This window comes from Podarcis filfolensis (assembly GCF_964270895.1).
Source record: "Podarcis filfolensis genome assembly, chromosome: 10".
In the NCBI taxonomy this organism is placed as follows: Eukaryota; Metazoa; Chordata; class Lepidosauria; order Squamata; family Lacertidae; genus Podarcis; species Podarcis filfolensis.
This window is the reverse complement of record NC_139612.1, coordinates 39,704,361-39,724,077: the sequence shown is the minus strand read 5'-3', so window position 1 is coordinate 39,724,077 and position 19,717 is coordinate 39,704,361. Positions and strand designations below refer to the sequence as shown.

Below are 19,717 nucleotides of genomic sequence, written 5' to 3'. Positions count from 1 at the left end.
GTTGAAATTTTGTGCCCCTTACAATTCTGTGCCTGGAACAACTGCCCTTGTGGCCCTCCCATGCTACACCACCAGTTTCTCATGTCATAATCTAGAGAATGATGCTGCTTTGCCTTTTCTTCAAGACCACTCACACATTCTGTTATTTATTATTACATTTCTATCCCACCTTTCCTCCAAGGTGCTCAGATTGGTATACAATTTTATCTTCACACCAACGCTCTGAGGTGGGTTAGGCTGACGGACTGTGAGTGGCCCAAGGTCACTTAGCGAACTTTACGGCTGAATGGGCATTTGAAACCTTGTCTGCCAGGTCCCACTGTATCACACTGGCTGCAATCCTAATTCTCACTGATATAATGGGACTCGTGCATAGCATTGTACTGCATAGGCATACAAAGTTTGTATGGAGACCTAGATTCATATGCATGAAGCTATGCTTCCTTATTAGCTGTGCTTTCATAATCACACATTTTATAATCTGCTTTTCAGTAATGCTTCTCAGAACATAGCACAAAAAAGGACAAAAACAATATTTAAGCACATAACTCATTTAATAAATGCAGTAGTAGAAATATGTGTACTCTAAGAGTCTCTTAAGATTATTAAAGGTCAAATACAAGCCTAAAAGGAAAGCTTTTAACTGCTCTCTTGAGGAAGCTCTCAGAACTGGCAGATCTCTGTAGCAACAGCCTGGCTGGTCAGCGTGGGCCATTACCAGGAAACAGCTATTAATAGTTGAGGGCAATTGTACCTGTCTTGGCCATAAAACCTGGAGTGAGTCTTTACTACTGGACCTGAACCAATGGGGAAATGGCAAGAAGGCATTGTAAAGCCAAACCATGACTTCGTGCAACCAAATAAGCATGCCAGCTCCTGGAGAGAATAATCCAGCTGCTTTGTTGCTCCCACTTGTTTGGCTGATGCACTGTGTCACCCAAACCCAAGATCGTGGTTTAGCTCTCTCAGATGACCCACAATCCGTAAATCATGGGACAAATCTTGGTAACTACTTGTGGTTAGTCTGCCGAGAGATAAACCATGAGCTCATGTCCAGGTGACATGCTAAGCCAAACTATGGTTTAGCTCAGCATTGCACAGCAACAATATAACCAGGGAGGAGCAAAGTGGTTGGGGTCTCCTCTCTGGCAGCCTGCAAGCCCATATACTCATGTTAGGTTTGGCTTAGTATGATGCGCGATCCAGGCCAATAAAGTGTTAACTAACACTTCCCATCTCTCAATGAAAGTCTTATGATATGCCCCACCCTAATCACTTTTATTGGGTTGGAGCTGAGTCAAATGATGTAGCTCATTCACCCGAGTCCTCAAGGCCGACTTTTATTGCAGGTCTATTCTGCAGCATGTTGTTTACACAATAATAGTGCAATAGTGGTGGATTTATTCTGCTTTAGTTTGTTTTGCAATGCTCCTCCAGTGCTATCACATACCGTATTTTTCGCTCTATAGGACACACTTTTCCCCCTCCAAAAATGAAGGGGAAATGTGTGTGCGTCCTATAGGGCGAATGCAGGCTTTCGCTGAAGCCTGCAGAGTGAGAGGGGAGACCCCGCCGCCAGCCCCGCAAGCTCCGGGGACAGTGGGGAGGCGCAGCGCGTCTTCCCGCTGTCCCCGGACCTGTTCTGCAGGCGGGCGGCGGGGAGAAGAGCGCTTCTCCCCGCTGCCTGCCCCGCAAGCTCCGGGGACAGCGGGGAGGCGCAGTGCGTCTTCCCGCTGTCCCCCGACCTGATCTCAAGGCGAGTGGCGGGGAGAAGAGCGCTTCTCCCCACTGCCTGCCCCGCAAGCTCCGGGGACAGCGGGGAGGCGCAGCGCGTCTTCCCGCTGTCCCCCGACCTGATCTCAAGGCGGGTGGCGGGGAGAAGAGCGCTTCTCCCCGCTGCCGGCACCACAAGCGCCTGGGGGGTAAATAAATTTTTTTTCCTTTATTTCCCCCCCAAAAAACTTTATGCGTCCTATGGGCCGGTGCATCCTATGGAGCGAAAAATACGGTAATTGCTGTCTGGATGGGCTACAGCATAACAGAAGTGGGACAAAAATAAACCAGAACATTTGTGGTATAAAAAGTTATGGGATTTCAACAGGAAGTTATGGGTTATGCATTGACAGGAAGTGAAGCAATATGACTGCTCCAAAACTTTTGCAGGTGCAAACAGTATTGAAACTGGGGTTGTGTGTGACTGCCCCAACAACTTCAAGAGCACAAATCATCATGAATGTGCAATAAAAAGTATGTCTCCAGGGGCCACTGATCTCAATGGATGAGCCACAAATAATAAAGGGCTAATAATAAAGGGCAAGCAATAAATGGCAAAGGGAAACCTGCTCCCACACCACTCAATGGCCCCTGAGCTAGGCTCATTAAATGCACACAAACACTAGGCAATTCTTTCTGGTAAGTAGTCCAAAAGACACCCACACCACTTGACATCCCAAAGAGACCATCCTGTTTAGTAGTGACCCTTCCAGTGGTTTGCCTTTGGCAAAACAAAAAACCCAAATCCTTCCCTACCACCCAGCAAAGCTCCACTAATGAGTCAGTTTGAACATAGCCCTAGCCAAAGCATAGGCAGTGCCTATTAGGCACTCATTGGCTGCTGGTGGGCAGGTAGAAACAGAAGGAATGGAGACAAGGTAGAAGCAGTGCATTTCTTCACCCATCGCTGTGAATGTATGATGTAAAAAGCCTGAGAAATCTGTGCAACCTGTTTAATGGAACATGTTCCATGAAAATTAGCCCCTTTCTCTCTAGAATGGTTGAATGATTGAGTATATGCATCTTTTAACGTGATAGAATTACAGATAGAAATCACTGTAAAGGAATATATAATCTACAATAAACGTTCCAGTTAGTTATAAAAGGAGTCTGCTTTATTGGCAGGGAAAACACCGTATGGTGCTTTATTCATAATGCATATTAACAAAACCAGTCAGAAGCATATGTATCTTCTAATCATGGCTTCACACTTACAGGAACGATGAATTCCAATTTGTTTACTGCATGTCTGCATGGTGAGCATTGTAAAATATGGAAAAAGAGATGGGTATCTGAAATGTGTGATTAAATGTATCTGTGAGCTGTGAATGGCCAAGGCTCTTGGGTACATTTTTAAAGCCACAAACTGGTGTTTGCCATGCAGACATGTGGTGGATGAATGAGAGCCTCTCATTCTAATAATGCACATAGGGGCCATGGGGCTGTTCCTTCTATGTGCCAACTTCAAAAATAGAAGAATTGGTCCTCTTTTTCGTATGTACACAAATGCTTTCAGCACTCTGTAAACACAGGAATGGGATGATGACATTGAAGCTCTGCCTGAGAAGCTTGCCCTCTGGTGAAAACACTGATAGCCTAGATAGGTGTGGGCCATGCTTTGGAAGTCCAAACCTCAAGCCATAAAATGTATGCAGTCATCAAACTTTGGCACAGATAATCTGCGGAAACAGAAAGAGAGGGCAAAAGCCAAGTCTTCTTTACAATGATTGCTTTGTGGCCTTGCTCATGTGTAGGCAGGCTCTGAGTTGCATTAGAGTTTGTTCCATGAAGCCATAGGCAAGGCATAGCTTCTCATTTGGAAGGAAGGAATTCATTGCCCATTTGCTTTTCAAAGCTCCTTGTCTTGTTCCTAAAACATCTTTTTAAAGCAGTCTGCATGGACAGGGGAGGCATGCTAGATTTTAATGTGGTAGCATGGAGGCATCATTTCTTGCGGTGTACAAATTCATTTCTCATTGTGTACCAACTGGTCTTTCGTCAACAGGTTAAGCAGATTCCAAGCCCTGTGAAACCAGAGAACTGTGGGATGAATGTTCACACTAAGGGCAATGATGCCTCTGTCATGCCATTTCCAAGTATCCAAAAACAAACAAACAAACAAACAAACAAACAAACAAACAAACAGACAGACAGTCAGTCAGACAGACAGACAGACAGACAGACAGACAGACAGACAAACAAATGGCTGTCTTCAGTGTGTGTTGCTGAGACTACAGCAAGCAGATGATCATTTGGCTATGATGAACCATGGAGCGTGTGGCCGAGTCCACATCAGTTTCCCAATCTCTGCCAAAGCTGACCATTGATCCTACAGTTGCCAGACTGATCTTTTCCTGCTAAAAATGAGCCATTCAGTTTAGACAGCATCAAAATGATGAGTGGCTTGATGCAAAGATAAGGGCACATTCCTTCAGTCACCTGTGTTTACAAGATGAACACACTGCGTGGCTCAATAGCTTCTTAAGGCTTTGTGTGCACAATAAATATTGCTGAGCAATGTGTGCAGCTTCCCCTTTAGCACGCTAAAATAATAGGACTTATAATAAGCAATAAATGGCACGTATTGGTGGCGCACATCAACCCTTCTTGGCCCTGGCAATTTTGCACTCAAGAGTTTGTATCTTTTGCAACTTCTCATCCAGTTTAAACTTTGCATTTGCTAATGGACGCACTCGGCCATGTAGCAAGTGACAGAAGCAGAATTCTTGCCAGCAACAAATGCCATACTATTGTGTGTGTTTGTGAGTCTATAAGAGTCTGATGAATATTAGCGGCATACTTCGGAAAGTTTCCCCCCTCTTTTCCAAAGCTAACGCTGGCACGTTTTCCCTTTGGCGTACATCTGATGTCATTGTCTCTCTCTTACTGCCCTTACAAAGTATTAGCTGACAGGCAGCACTTAATGCACTTATGGAGATGCCGTGGACAAAGCTAGATACACTTCCCAAAAATGCAATATATATTTTTGGGAGTGAGGAGAGAGAAGATTTTGCCATGCCAACTCATTATGTAAGAGGCATAGCATGATGAGTCTTATTCTTAGAAAGAGATGAAGATCTGGAAGGTTACATATGCTGCTGTGCCCTGGGCCACTGGGCTGGTATAAGGGAATCCGAACACAACTTGTGAAAGACCAAGGGGCAGCAAGCAATGAGAGTAGTCCCATAGTCAGTTACGCTTCTAGACAGGCACCATCTAGAGAAAGTTGGAGAGGGTGGCATTACCTCTTTCATTCCTTCCTCTTGCCAGTGCCTTGAGAAGATAGATTTATCTCTACAGCTGCATATATATCATGCATTTAAAGCACTCCCCCCAGAAACATGGGAACTGTAGTTTGTTAAAGGTGCTGGAAACCGTAGTTCTGTGAGGGGTAACTGTAGTCCCCAGTATTCTTTGGGGAGGGGTGTGTGCTTTAAAAGCATGGTGTGCATGCAGCCTACATTTGCTCTTCTTGCTACAGCTAAGAAGACAAAACAACAAAAACAAAACCCAGAGAATAATTCTCCCTTCTTTGGCAGCGATTACTGTGCTTTCGCCATGTCAGATTGTAGATATGGTTTCCTCTGTTTCTTTTTTGGTCTTATAGAGGCTGCAGTCCTTTGAGCAAACCGGAGAGTGCCATGGTGGTTTTAGGCTGGTGGCCAGTCCTGCCAAGCCCTACTCATGAGTTAAACTTTGAGCGGAGAACCTCAGGACCCAAACGTCAACATCATCTAATCTCCCAGCAAACAAATCAGGATGAATATTCAATAAACAAGTCATCTGGAAGTGCCATTAGAAAAGATACAATATCTAAAGCAATAATCAGTGAAACACACATTTTATATACTGATAGATTTTACAATGTCTTGCTTAGGATATATTTATATAACCAAGCCAATTTCAGCAGTAGTATATCTGTAGTACAGGTAGAACCGCCCCCCCTCAGCCAATTAAGTGTTTGAAATAGGCTATATTTAGCACTTTGCCTCCTTCCTCTGCACTACATTTCAATTTAATGCTAGACTAGCATGCAGTTACCTAATTATAGAGTGAAGTGTGTTACGAGTTCACAACAAAGCCACCCATTTAGCACATCGGAAATCTCGATTGCTGTAAGAATTAAGAAATGCACACCACTCTCCCACTTTTATTGGAGAATAAATCAGTGTCCTGAACATTTAGATCTGTCTTAAACACTTGATATAATGCTCTGACAATGACAAAATATAGGTTCTGCAGGAGTTATCCCTGCTTTTGTTTTTCTTTGTTTTTTTTTTTAAACAGAGTGGGGAAAATAGTGCAAACACATAGTAAAGGAGTAAGGTCTATTACAATACAGGAAAGAGAGGTGACATAAGAAAGACGTAACCTTGGCTTAGATAAGGGGAACAATTACCCAGCATTAATTCTGTTTCCACAACTTGGCAGTAAAGCAGGTAATCTTTGGAAGTAAACTCTTGTGAAAGAGTTCAGCTGCCAGGTTTGCCTTGACAAGACACTGATAGATATTCTAAAACCTAGATCTGCAATCTCAGGAAGCTGTTTTTCCCACATAACTTCTTTTAAATGGAATTTTGCATCTCCTTAGGCAAGATTGCCTCCTACCTGCAGCATCCCTACTGGCTTGTGGTACTACCTTTTTCTTTCTTGCAGAATCTTTTTTAATAATTCCTGCTTTGCATCTGCTTTTCCACACACCATATACATTCAATGCACATTTAAAGTGTGTTACTTCCCTCAAAGAATCCTGGGAACTGTAGTTCCACCCTTACAGAGTTGCAATTCCCAGAACCCTTAACAAACTACAGTGTGGATTCTGGAGGGTGTGTGTGTGGCAAACCATGCGCTTTGAATGGGATGTTGAATATGCTTTTTATCCACAGTGGCTCCTCACTTACACCCACTCCTACTTTCTGTTGTTTCATGCTAGGAATGACTATCCTATTTATCTACTTGCACTTGGACGTGCTTTCGAACTGCTAGGTTGGCAGGAGCAGGGACCGAGCAACGGGAGCTCACCCTGTCGTGGGGATTCGAACCGCCGACCTTCTGATCGACAAGTCCTAGGCTCTCAGGTTTAACCCACAGCGCCACCCGCGTCCCTACTCTTGGGGAATAGTTGGCAGTAAATACATGGCAAAACGCTAGTGCACTCATGTTCTGAGGAAGCCAAACTCTCTGAACTGTATCTGAACTTTAATATCTAGCATGTCATTGGCAATAAATAAAAGTTATGGGGAAGCTAGGGGCTACGAGCAACAAGGGCTGTGTGGTCCCTATGTTTTTCATGGCCCTAACCAGTTCAGGAGCATGTATAGGTTTGACTAGCTCCTAGCCTTGTATTTTGATTGGTGGGGCCTTTCTATTGATGTTACATCCATTTCAGTTCTGAGCCATTTGTTAGTGATCTGTAACCAATAACTAGTACTTCCCTGCTTTCACCTGCATTCCTCCTATAGTCCATTAACCCCACAGCTGGCTTGGTTGAAGCCTATCACCTATAGGCAATAGTATGAGGTAGGTGGCATGGGAAACTGGAAGAAAGTCTTCCCAGCATGTTTCATCCTGTAGCACAGTCAAATGCATTATTTCAGGATGATTTTCAACTTGGAGCCGTCAGCAGGCGGTTAATTTTTAGCCAAACTGCAACATATGGAGTTGGTCATGTTAAATGACACTGTAAGCATAAGTCAGCATGGATTAAAAAAAATAAATATGAACACACAATTTCAAATTAAATGCCATAATTTAAAACAGTTATTAGAAAAAAATTCCAAGTCTAACCAAGCAATCCATAAAATTAACCAAATGCATTTACGTAAAACACAATCAAAACTAGCAGTGAAATAACCACTAATGATAAAACCAGCCCAAGTTCTTACTTATTTTCTTACATTTTAAAATCTTATTATCTTTCTTACATCATGGTACCCAGGTGGCTTCTCAGACCTTCATGCATGCAAGCACTGTGATGCAGCAGCAAAAAAATTCTAACGTTATTCTAGACTGCATCAAAAGAAGTATAGTGTCCAGATCAATGGAAATAATAGTACCACTCTATTCTGCTTTGGTCAGACCACACTGGGAGTGTTGTGTCCAGTTCTAGGCACCATAGTTTAAGGATATTGACAAGCTGGAATGTGTGCAGGGGAGAGAAACAAAGATGATTTGGGTGCCAGATTTTGTGGATGCAAGCCACCCATCATTTCTTGATGTAGTAAGTGTTGGAATTTAATCAGTGTTTGAGAATTAAACTGCAAACACTGAACTCCCAGGTCCAGCAAGGATTCAAGAAGGAAACAACACAGGCTAACTTCCTCATGAGGTAATCACCTGGTGATGGCTGAGACATTAACTCAGTGCTTTTTTTTCTAGGGGGACACATACCCCTAAACATTTTGTGAATCTTTGTACTTTTGTCCATTTACTGTATTTATATTTCCCAATTTGAACTATAAAATGGTGATTTTCTTGAGTGAAAATGAGAGTACCCCTAAACAAGCACTGCATTAATTTAACAAAAGATGAGCCATCAGGACATTCAGTGCCAGACAACCTATGTGTTTGTGTTGCCCCTCCTCCAGCTGTGTGTTAGTGGACAGAGACAAAAAAGGGCTTAGGGTTTCAGTCTGGATGATGTAGGCTGGAGGGCAATTGTTTCACTGGGTTAGTGGAGACAAGGAAGAAGAGCGGGGCCGGGGGGGGGGGCGAAGAGCACCATGTGGACTTACTGTGACAGGCTGTAACAAAGAAACAAGAGAGCATGGCTGATTTCTGTTCTTAGACCCAAGCCTGCTACACCTATGGGAAAAGCAAGAGACCCTCTTGGAGTATAATGCTTTGAACCCTTCCATCTAGACTCAGGTTGTAGACATGTGTAAATAAAACATATATCATAAAGACACCAGTGTCTCTTCTGTGCCTCATGGTCCATTGCTCATGGAGACTGGGGTGCAATGTAGCTGTACAGTACTGTACAATGCTACTTCTCACTATAAAAAGCTTTACAAGGGACCAAGGATCACATGTTCCAGTGATAAATGCCTCTGAAGGTGTTCTGATCCTCGGAGATAATGCTGTTATGTGGTGTGGGAAGCCTGGCTCATAAATCGTATTCTTTATGATAATGAGAAAGGTATGAGTTTATTCTGAAAACATCTGCACAGTAAAATGAGTGCATTTCCTCTTGCAGCAGAATCTCTTCACATACTGCATGCAGAAAGCTAAATCTGGTTGGTGTGTCACTGCTCAACATGTTTTCGGCAATAACTGTAGTTCTCTAAAGCTAGGAGCAGGGGCCTGTTCATTTTGAGGGCTGCATTCCTTGCTGGGCAACATTCTGTAGGCCACATGGCAGTGGTTTGCTAGTTTCTACCCACACTCACACACCCATTTCTTTCGTACATCTAGGCAAGGAAGAGAAGAAGAGTTTGGATTTGATATCCCGCCTTTCACTCCCCTTCAGGAGTCTCAAAGCGGCTAACATTCTCCTTTCCCTTCCTCCCCCACAACAAACACTCTGTGAGGTGAGTGGGGCTGAGAGACTTCAGAGAAGTGTGACTGGCCCAAGGTCACTCAGCAGCTGCATGTGGAGGAGCGGAGACGCGAACCCGGTTCCCCAGATTACGAGACTATCACTCTTAACCACAACACCACACTGGCAGGGTCTGTGGCCTCAGGAGAGAGGGCACGGGTGTGTGGCTTGCGGACAGTCCCAAGGGCCAGATAAAGAGGACAGAAGGGCCACATTTGAATCCTTCTGGCTTACATTAAAAAAAACAAACTACAGAACGTGGCTCACTTAAAATGGTAACATGTGGGTGAATGCTTTCTCTATGTTTGAAATGAGGACCTTTTTTCAATAGCCCAGCTTGCTGGAAGCCCTGGGGGTTATGGAGACAAAGTGGGTCATTGCCCCCTGCTGTATCTTTGGTGTCAATGTTGAGAAAGCAGAAAGGGAACTGGAGACTAGCTTTGATTAAAATGTCCATGCTCCAAATAGCCAAAAGTCACATTTTAAAGCTGAGTCATCTCAAATTGCTTCCCAAGGTGAGGGAGAGTAAAAGCCATTTGGTTTACATGAGAGAGAATTAAATTACGTGCTTAACTGTGGCTGGGTCATGCCCTCCACACTGTGCTGTTAGGACTCAGTCTATCCGAAATTACTTATAAATATTTATATCTAATTGCATCCTTCAAAACAAGAGAACTACCTGCTTTTCGATCCTACCTTATAAAGAGTTATGTGCATCTATAACACTTGAATAAACGTCGTATATATTGTAAGCTTTAGATTACAATTCTAAGAGTGGAACCAGCAACTGGCAAGAAGGATTTGATATAGAACAATAACAGCAGTTGATGGTGTTTCATTTACATCATCCTCTCATATGGATCTATGATAACAGCTCCAGTTTACTGGGTTCATGCTGAACTCGTGGGGATCTGATGAATGACTTTTTGCTAGACTACATTAACCTTGAAGGTTATACTTGCAGTTAGCTACTGAACTCCCAGAAAAGAGCTAATTCATTCATCTCTTCTACTACCACCCCCCTTTCTTGTAAGTTATATTCAAGTAGATTGGGCCACTGGCACCTTATCATGCTATGAATTTAGTCTTGTTGGCACCATGTGTCAAGTGCAGTGTCAAGACTTTTTCTTCCTCGTATGCTGCAGCATACCCAGTACTGTCCCGTAATTGATTTATTGTACTCACTGTGCTTTAAACATTAACCTGCAGTTTCTGATGGAGCTGGATTAACAGTCCACTGCACCCAGATGTGCATGAACTAAGCAAAGAAGTGTAGGCAACTCATTAGTCACGAATTGCATTCTAACTCTTCATGCCCTGAGAGCCTGCTGCTCCATGGGGTGACTGAGTTCAGAAAAGTACCAACGGATTGCGCCTCCAACCAAAATGACATGCAAACTGCATTTGCTTGCAAATATTCCTTGTTAGCTTTGTGCCCCCCTTGCCTTTTCCCTTCTCCTCCCGTCTCTTACTCCCACTGCTTAAATTTAGACTGTAAGCTCCTCTCTGCTTATCTTTGTCATTTATATATAAATAGGAATAAAGACGCAGAAGGAATTATCCAATGCTAGGTGGTAACATCATTATATCCTATAGCCTGGGTGTTGGGATCTGGAATGACAAGGAGGGAGTCAATGGCAGGGAGTGGGAAGAAATGACTGAAGTGGAGTCCCCCCCCCCCCAATATCAAGGGAACAACTTGGGATCAGGTGTAGATCTCCAAGCATTTCATGTATCCTCAGACGTATCCTAAGGTAGGTCTTGAAACGGCAGCTAAGTGATTTCTGGTATACTGTCATCACAACCAGCGCCAGCCTGATTGCAGAAACACTTGAAGCAGTTGCTGGGGGGTGGCTGGTACTATTATGAGTGGCAGTGAAATAACATATGATCTGAGATGTGGGCCATTTGCAACATCACAATTCTTGGATTGAGTGCAGCTGTGCTGGAACAAGAGAGCTATGCCCTTATGTGTGTCCTCTGTGACACTGAAAAGGATTCTGGGATGGCAAAATGGCTGCAGGGTGCTTAGTTAGCTGGATGGCAAAGTGTCTAAGACTAACTCAGCCACCATTTCTCTTCTCTTGATCTTCACTAAACAAGTGTCTATTTTATAAATATTGAATACAGATAGCCAGGCCTGTTTTCCTCTCAGCTTTTCTCTGGTCTGTTCCTCATACCTCCCTCATGAAATCCCTTTCCCCCATCTCCTCAGCTGCCACATAACTCCCTGTCTGGCCGGAATCTGCAGCCAATCAGCCTCTGCTGTCATGCAGACCAATTAGAACGAATTTACCTGACCCAAGCCCCACCTAATAAATATTCAAAGCAATCCTCCCTCTTTCTCCTCTCCGAACCTGCCGCCAAACAGCTACTGCTAAACAGGCTTGCTATATACAGTAATAGTACGTTGACAGTCACAAAATATTCAAAACACAAACATAGACATATATGCAGCATTTCCCCACAGCAGGTCTCCTCAGGCAGCACAGTTTACCCTCAGTTCTGTTCAATAAATCATGCCAGATTAAGGAGATACCTTTTGAATAATCTGCATTTAATTGCTTCCCCCTAAAGTGTGCCATAGGGCAGAGGCTGCACGAAGGACTTGACGATGCCTGTCTTCATATTGCTTAACATCATAAGAGAGAGGGTTGCACAATTCTTGGCAAGACTTTGTAATCTCTTCAGGAAATTGTAGTGTTCACTATGACAACATCCTTAGCTGAAATATGCTAACATTTTTGCCAAAATTATGACCACAAATTATACGGCTACAGGAAGCAATCCAGGAAAAAAGAAGAGAGGGTTCCTCCTTTCAGACAGTCCACCCACTTATGGGATCAACTGGCTCCATGACCTTACTGTCTTGGATCACAAAGCAATACATTAGTGTTGTTGAGTTTTGCTGTGTGTGTGTGTGGGGGGGAGAGTTTGGCTGTATGCTTGATTCTTTCCTAATTCCTGGATATTTTATTATTTAGTATTTATCACAGTTATTTCCTACCTCTTCTCCAAGTAACTCAAGGTGGTGCACATGGTTCTCTGCCCATTTTATCCCAACAACCCAGTGAGCTTCATAGCCGAGTGGAGTTTTGAACCCTGGTCTCCCATGTTCTAGCCTTAACCACTATGCCACCCATTTGTCTCCCTCAATAATACTGGCTTAACTTTGCATCTTGGCTCCTCAAAGCCCTCTGCTGACTGAGGTATCATTCGTTTGTATGGCTTTTTCAGTGGCAGAAAGCTCTGAGGGAGGCTGGAGCTCTCCTGGCGGAATGAAAAGATTGTATAATATATTTTGTGTTTGTTCTCAAATGAACCTAAGCTGTCTGGAAGATGCCCTTCTCTATTATTCAGCAATCTCTTCATCTTTCACCTTGCTGCTGGCTGCCTTATGAAACTTTTACACTATGCATGTTTGACTGACACAGAGATAAGCAGCAACCCATTTTAAAATACAGGCATTTGGAATGCCATTTGCATTTTGTTTACTCTTTAGGTATGAAAAGGTTCCCTGCGTTAGAGGCACACTTCTTTTGCCTGGAACACAAAACAACACAGCAACAGAGGTGATTCTCCAGAATTATATATTTGTGCATGGAGGTGTTTCTGGGTACTTAAAAGTCTTGGGGCACAGAAGATGGTGGCTGTCTGGGGTCTCACTGGCACTGTGCTTTGCCCCTAGCCACCCTGTAAGGTGGAGGGGAGGTTTAAAAATCGGGAAATAGGCAGATGTTTTGGGCTCCACCACTAGCAATGCCCCTTGCTATGACATTCAAAAACACCCCTCACCAAAGGCTTCTTATAAAATTTGGCAGCCATGGGATAAGAGGACTCATCCTCTTAAGAACTGGTAACTGGTATAAAAACAGGAATCTGGGGTGGAATCTAGACACATATAAAAAATGTTGTGAAAATGCTTTAAAAGAAGTTTTGAAAAAAAATATTGCATTTGCCATAGCTCACTGCCGCCATCTAGTGTCACATTTGTATAATGCACTTTACAACACATTAAAAACATTTTATTTGCAGCTGTACAGCTGAGTCCTGGAAGCATTTTCACAATACTGGAAAGGTTAAAAAAACAGCCTTGAGACTGGTGCAATTTAATTTGTCTGTAAATAAACTGTACAGACTATGGCATGTGTGGCCCTGGGCTCCTAAATACATGGTCTGGAACTTCTGGTTTTAGCATTGTTGGCTGGGATAAAGTGACACTGTAACTGCTCCCATGCCACAAAGGTAATGTGGAACCGAGCCACCCACAGACAAGTCAAACACAAAACATCTCCAGTAGCCACCTTAACATCAAGATGCTAACAGTCTAATTTCAGCTTGCTTCTGAGTCCAGAGGGCTGGAGCTGCAACACTAAAACATACCTGCTTCCTTCTTTGCAGGCCTTTTCCCACCTGACCTAGGAGGGTGGGGCCTCGATTGATTCCAGCTACAAAAGCTGAGGGTGCTGAACAGACTCTTGGGTTGAAGTATTGTTTAGGGGCTTTTGTTTGGGCAGTGGTGGCAGAATGGAGGGGTTGTTGCTGCTGTTTTTGATTTTTCTTTTTTGTATCTTTATTTTAGATCTTATGGTTTACGTGGACATTGTTTAATTTGGTTTTTTACCTTTTGATGTTTTATTTATGTTCATTATTTTTTGTTATGTTTGCAATTACAGTATGTATTTTTTCATGTTGCAAACTGGTTTTAACTATGGAAAGCTGGCATACAAATAAAATCATGTACTGTATGTATATTAGCACTCCCTGGTAAATTGTACCTTCTTGCCTGATGCCGGCATTTAGCTTGTCTCTATGCCTTTGTTGGGTGATCTGGGTTTGTTGCACTGATGTGATCTTTCCTGATTGCTGATGCTATGTATTTCTTGCACAACAAACAGCATGTGATAGGGCAAAAGGTTTAGAAAATTCTGGGGGCTAGATGGAGATTGTCATGGGGCTCGCTATATAATTCTGTTTACAACTTTAGATGTCAAACTCTCCTAGCTCTTTTCACCTGTTGTGCATTTGCACCACACTGAGCCTGACAGTGAAAGTGCAGCTACATTGAAAAGGCTGTAAATATCACTGCAGGAAAGATTCTTGAAAACCTGGCTTTGCATATACAGAATGAGTAATAGCCCTCTGAGAATCAGACATGGAGGAAAATGTATACTGTTTGCCATGGCAAATATCTCTAGCAACATCATGGTGCCTCTGCTTGGTCCTATCAGATGAAGGCAAATAGCAGAATGTTGTCTTCAGCAGCTGAGCTTATTGTCTAACATATCTTTTTACACAGCATTGTGACCTGGGACCTGCTCAATTTTCATGTTTTATCATCACATAATTTCTTAATTAGTGCGTACAATGTGCTCATAATCTATTGATAAAAGAAAGATGCCTCTAATTACCATAAACTGGTGAGTCACACATAACCTTTTAAGATTATTAAAATGAAGGAAAAGGCAGATAAGTGTGCATCACTTTGAAAAGGGAAAAGGGAAAGGAAAAGTTGAGGGGCAAATGTGATCCTCTTGATTATATTTTACCACCTGGAACTTAATGGGCATGAAGCATATTTAAAGGTGAAAGGTAAAGGACACCTGGACGGTTAAGTCCAGTCAAAGGCGACTATGGGGCGTGGTGCTCATCTCGCTTCAGGTTGAGGGAGCTGGCGTTTGTCCACAGAGAGTTTTCCGGGTCATGTGGTCAGCATGACTAAACTGCTTCTGGTGCAACGGAACACCGTGATGAGTGCCAGAGTGCATGGAAATACTGTTTACCTTCCTGTGATAGCAGTACCTATTTATCTACTTGCACTAGTGTGCTTTTGAATTGCTAGGTTGGCAGAAGCTGGGACAGAGCAACGGGAGCTCACTTTGTTGTGCAGATTTGAACGCCGACCTTCCAATCGGCAAGTCCCAGAGGCTCAGTGGTTTAGACCACAGCGCCACCCGTGTCCCTGAAGCATATTTATGGTAGAGACAGGAGTTCAGCATTATCCATTTGCCAAGCCTTGCACTGCACTTCAGCGAATTTCTAAGCGAAGTGCTGTGAGGGGAATATTAATAAAATAATTAAATATTCCTGGGCATAATAATTATTATGACACACTTTCAATGCATTATTTGTATCTGGAGAATTTTCACACCCATTAGCAATTAGGATTAGTACATTTTCAGGGTAATATGCAGGAATTCAATCCCCCAACCCAATTTAATGATTTTTTACTTCTTGAGACTACATAAATTTCTGTAATTTACTTGTCTAGACAGCTTTGCTACAGTCTGCTGTCTCCTCAACAATGTATGTTGCCCAATTGTCTGTCATCTCCCCAGGCTGCAGCAGAAAGCATACATTTCTCATGGTTTTATTTATTCCAAATTTTCAACAATATTTCCAAATAGGTTAGTTTGTATTTCTGTCAGGGCTTTATTGCATGACTCACTATAATTCATCATATTTTCCTATTCTTTCTTTACAATTTATTCTTAGCTCTTTTCTTGACATCTCACACCTTAAATTCAAAATGGAAGCTGCAGTAAATAGGTGAAGGATCTGCCGATGCAGACAATATCTTGCTGAATTTGCTCCCAGCTCCTACTGGGTCTCTTGTGTTTCTCAGGCAGCACTCAGGATCCCACCAACCTGAACCCTACTTAACTCTGCTTGTAGATTAGAAGGATATTATTTTGCCATGAAAACGTGTGACTTAAACATCCATTGCACATTGTTCTGAGCTGGGTGGGTTATACCCCTTTACAAATAGGCCAGAGTTAGTTTGAAAATATATTAGTGGAATCATTTCCCCACCCCATTTTGAGTTCAGAACTGTAAATTTATAATTGTGATCTCTGTTCTTATTTATTGAGAGAACTCAAGCTGAACATACTGTTTTCAATAACTGCTTTTATTTTTGAAATCTATTTTCCCCTTCCTTTTTGTGCTTGGATCAGTTTAGTTCAAACTAGGATGTCTCTATAGTGTCTCTGGGGTTTGAAATCACATAGAAGAGATGCACATATTTTAAGGGCATTGCACTGTAACTCCACTTCAGTTTATAATTTTAAAGATTCTGTTCACATGCTCCATTGCATCCGAAAGGCAGCTAGAGTGTGTATTGCCCTATGATTTTGATTTCAAGCAGGTTACTTATTTATTAATTTTAGTACATCTATGTCCCAACATTCTTCAACTCTGAGTGATGTACATGGGGTCTGTGTGTGAACCTTCATCTAGGCACAGATCAGGCCTGTGTAGTGTCAGCAAAATGGCTCCATCATGTGTCTCAGCGTGGATGACCTTCCTGAATGGACACGCTGCCCTATGGCTTATACCAAGTAAACTGTCTGGGAGCAGAGATGACAAACTTAATTTCAGACTGTGCTTTATAGAAACACACACCCTCTTCTGGCTAGGAATACATGCTGCTCTTTTTTGGAGTTTTTGAAAAAAAAAGAAAGTTCAACAATTTTGGGGTTTTCTTAAAAAAGCTCAACAACTCTAGCCAAGGAAACTACTTTGGGACTGTGTGCACCCTCTTGTGGCTGAGGAGAGATCATCTACCCTCCTGCAGCTCCGGTTTAAGGCAGCCAATCATTTCAACATCGGCTACTGTCAGCAGATACCTGGTCAGGTTTCATTTGTTTATGACTGTACAAATGGACTTCAAGGGAATATTGAACAGCAATCATTGCCATTTCTGTGCATCTTTCCTTCCTGTGTTTTGCTATGGCCTCTGTGAAACGTGTTTTGAATATTTTTGCAGCATTTGGGATAGCTGAAACTAGCACCCAGAGATTTGACCACTCATATTTTGGTGTAACTATCATAATCTGTGATACATTTATTTAAACAGTTTTGGCATGGTTTTAAGTTTTAAAAATACATATACTCACTTTCCCCCCTCATTTGGATGTCCCATTACCATCTCAAACTCAACCTGTCCAAAACTGATCCACTACTCTCTCCTCAACAGCTTTCCCCTCTTTGATTCCTCTTCCTATCCACCAACAACATCCCCTGTTGATCAGGCATGTAAGTCTTGGCTTCATCTTCAATTATTCTATTGACTTTCCTCTTCATACTCAGTGTGTTACCAAGGCAATTAACTTCTCCCTGTATAAAAGGTGTGCCCCATAGTCCCTCCCTCCTTTCACTGTGTAGTTCAGATTTCAGATCTGTTGCCAGTGTTATTCTGCAAGGCAGAATGTACACTGAGGACAATTATTATTATTATTATTATTATTATTATTATTATTATTATTATTATTACTACTACTACTACTACTACTACTACATGAGATAATCACTTATGTATCTTTTAAAAAGAAAAGCGCAGGGTGACCTACTCTTTCACAGCACAGGCCTGTGAAATATTGCGTTAATATTTTCTTTGAACAGTGTGTGCTCTCCATCTGCATAATCTTAATGCTACAATAGGAGTTCTGTGACATACTGAAGGCCACACTCTCTCCCAAGAGTGTGGAAGACGCTCCAACTACCTCCGTAGCCTCTCCCAAGGCCACTGAACCTGTGCCTCTGAACGCTCTTCCAAGGCAAGTGCATTGGCAGGCGGGATTTCTGATGGTTTCCCCCCCTGCTCTCCTAGCCCCTTCTGACACTTTCCCCCTACTTCCCCTCCCCTTTTCCCAGCCAGAAACATAAATATACAAGTTACGCTTACACTACACTGTAGTCTACTAAGCCGAGCCCCACTGGTTGCAGGGGTGGGAGGGGGAAAACTCAGCCCCAAAATTAGTCAGCTCCACTCCCATGGCCAGAAAAGGGGTGGCGGGTGGGAGCTTCCGTCTCCTGGAAGCAGCCAGACTGCCTGCACCTCGCATCCTCATAAGGAGCAATATCTGCGAAGCACAATAAAGGGAACCACAATAAAACAAGGTATGCCTGTACAGTATTCAAAATTTAAAAAACCCTTCCCGTGGAAGCTGATCTGAAACTGTGCGTCAAACAACTGCTATTTCATTTATTTTACTTTTAAAAAATGTCTAGGGCTCTAATCTTAGGTATATATAGAATCACAGCATTGTTCAGTTGGAAGGGACCCTGGGGGATCATCTAGTCCAACCCCCATTTCTTATATATGATTTCATATATATTGTATTCTATTAGAATTGGAATTGCATAGAATACAAAAATAATATTATAAGGAATAAAAGAAGCATTTAAAATACCATTAAAAACAAATGTGAATATATAACACGATTGATGTGCCATGGAACACCTTGCAGACAACAGTTTGGGAACCCCGATATTACAATGTGGTGCTAAGCAAACATGTAAAGGCTATGAATTCACAAAAAAGGCATCATTTGTCTTAATCACAGTCATAAAACTGAGAGACTCCTAACTGCAGATAGGATGAGGCACAGAACCTGAATTCCACTGCAAGGAGAAATGGAGATGGACAGGTGGGGGAACTGTTTTCAGAAAACCTCCCAATAGAAAGAAAAAATAGGGAAGAGGTGAAGGATAGAAGTGACAGGGATTAACACACATTAAATAACAGAAACACAGGGAAAGATGAGATCATGGAATAGATGATTTAGTGGGGGAGACAAATGCACCTCCAAAGTAGATTTTTTTCAAAGCACATGGGGACTTGGCTGATGCAGGTGTCAGAGGATGGAGTGGTTTGTGGACAAGGGCAATGTATCTATAATTATATACAGTACTGGATGTCTTCACAAAGCAGCCAGAAACCTGCCATGTGTGTCAATCACAGGCACTGCTGCCAAACCTTGAGCACAGCATGTCCAAGGGATTATGATATGACACTGGAGCAAAAAGTTGGGGCAGAATCTATTACTAATACTTAGAAAGAAAAAAAAGAACATCGGAATAGACCTCCTGGATCAGATCAAAGACCCTTCCAGTCTGGCTTCTAGTTCTCAAAGTGGCCAACCAGATGCCCAATGGAAACGCACAAGCAGAACCTGAACACAACAGTGCTCTCCGCACTTGCTGACACCCAGCAACTGCTATTCAGAGGCAGACTGCTTCAGCTATGGGGGCAAATAGCCACTGATAGCCTTATGCTCTATGAATATGTCTCATTCAATTTTAAAGTCTTCCAAGTTGGCCATCACAACCTCTTGCTGGAGTGAATTCCACAGGTTAACTATATGTTGTGTGAAGAAATACTTTCTTCTGTCTGCCTGAAGCTTCCAATATTCCCTTTCATTGAATGTCCATGACTTCTGGTGTTTTGGGGACGACGACAAACCTTTTCTCTGTCCACTTTCTTCACACCATACATAATGTTACACACTTCTATCATGTCTCCTCTTACTTGCTTTTTCTCTAAACTAAAAAGTTCCAAATGTTGTAACCTTTCCTAACAGTAAAGTTGCTCCTTCACCTTGATCCTTTGAGTTGCTGTTTTCT

General features: G+C 42.6%; 1 long non-coding RNA gene across 4 annotated transcripts in view; it reads right to left on the bottom strand.

Moving 5' to 3' along the window:
• LOC310743326 overlaps window positions 1–19,717 on the bottom strand; it is a 74,551-nt gene that overhangs the window by 50,403 nt on the left and 4,431 nt on the right. The window contains exon 3 of one of the 4 annotated variants that reach the window (XR_014538952.1): window positions 2,016–3,452. The exons of the other annotated variants lie outside the window; for them this stretch is intronic. This is a non-coding gene — a long non-coding RNA (uncharacterized lncRNA). Of the gene's footprint in view, window positions 1–2,015; window positions 3,453–19,717 lie in introns of those variants that run through there. 4 annotated transcript variants of the gene reach the window in all.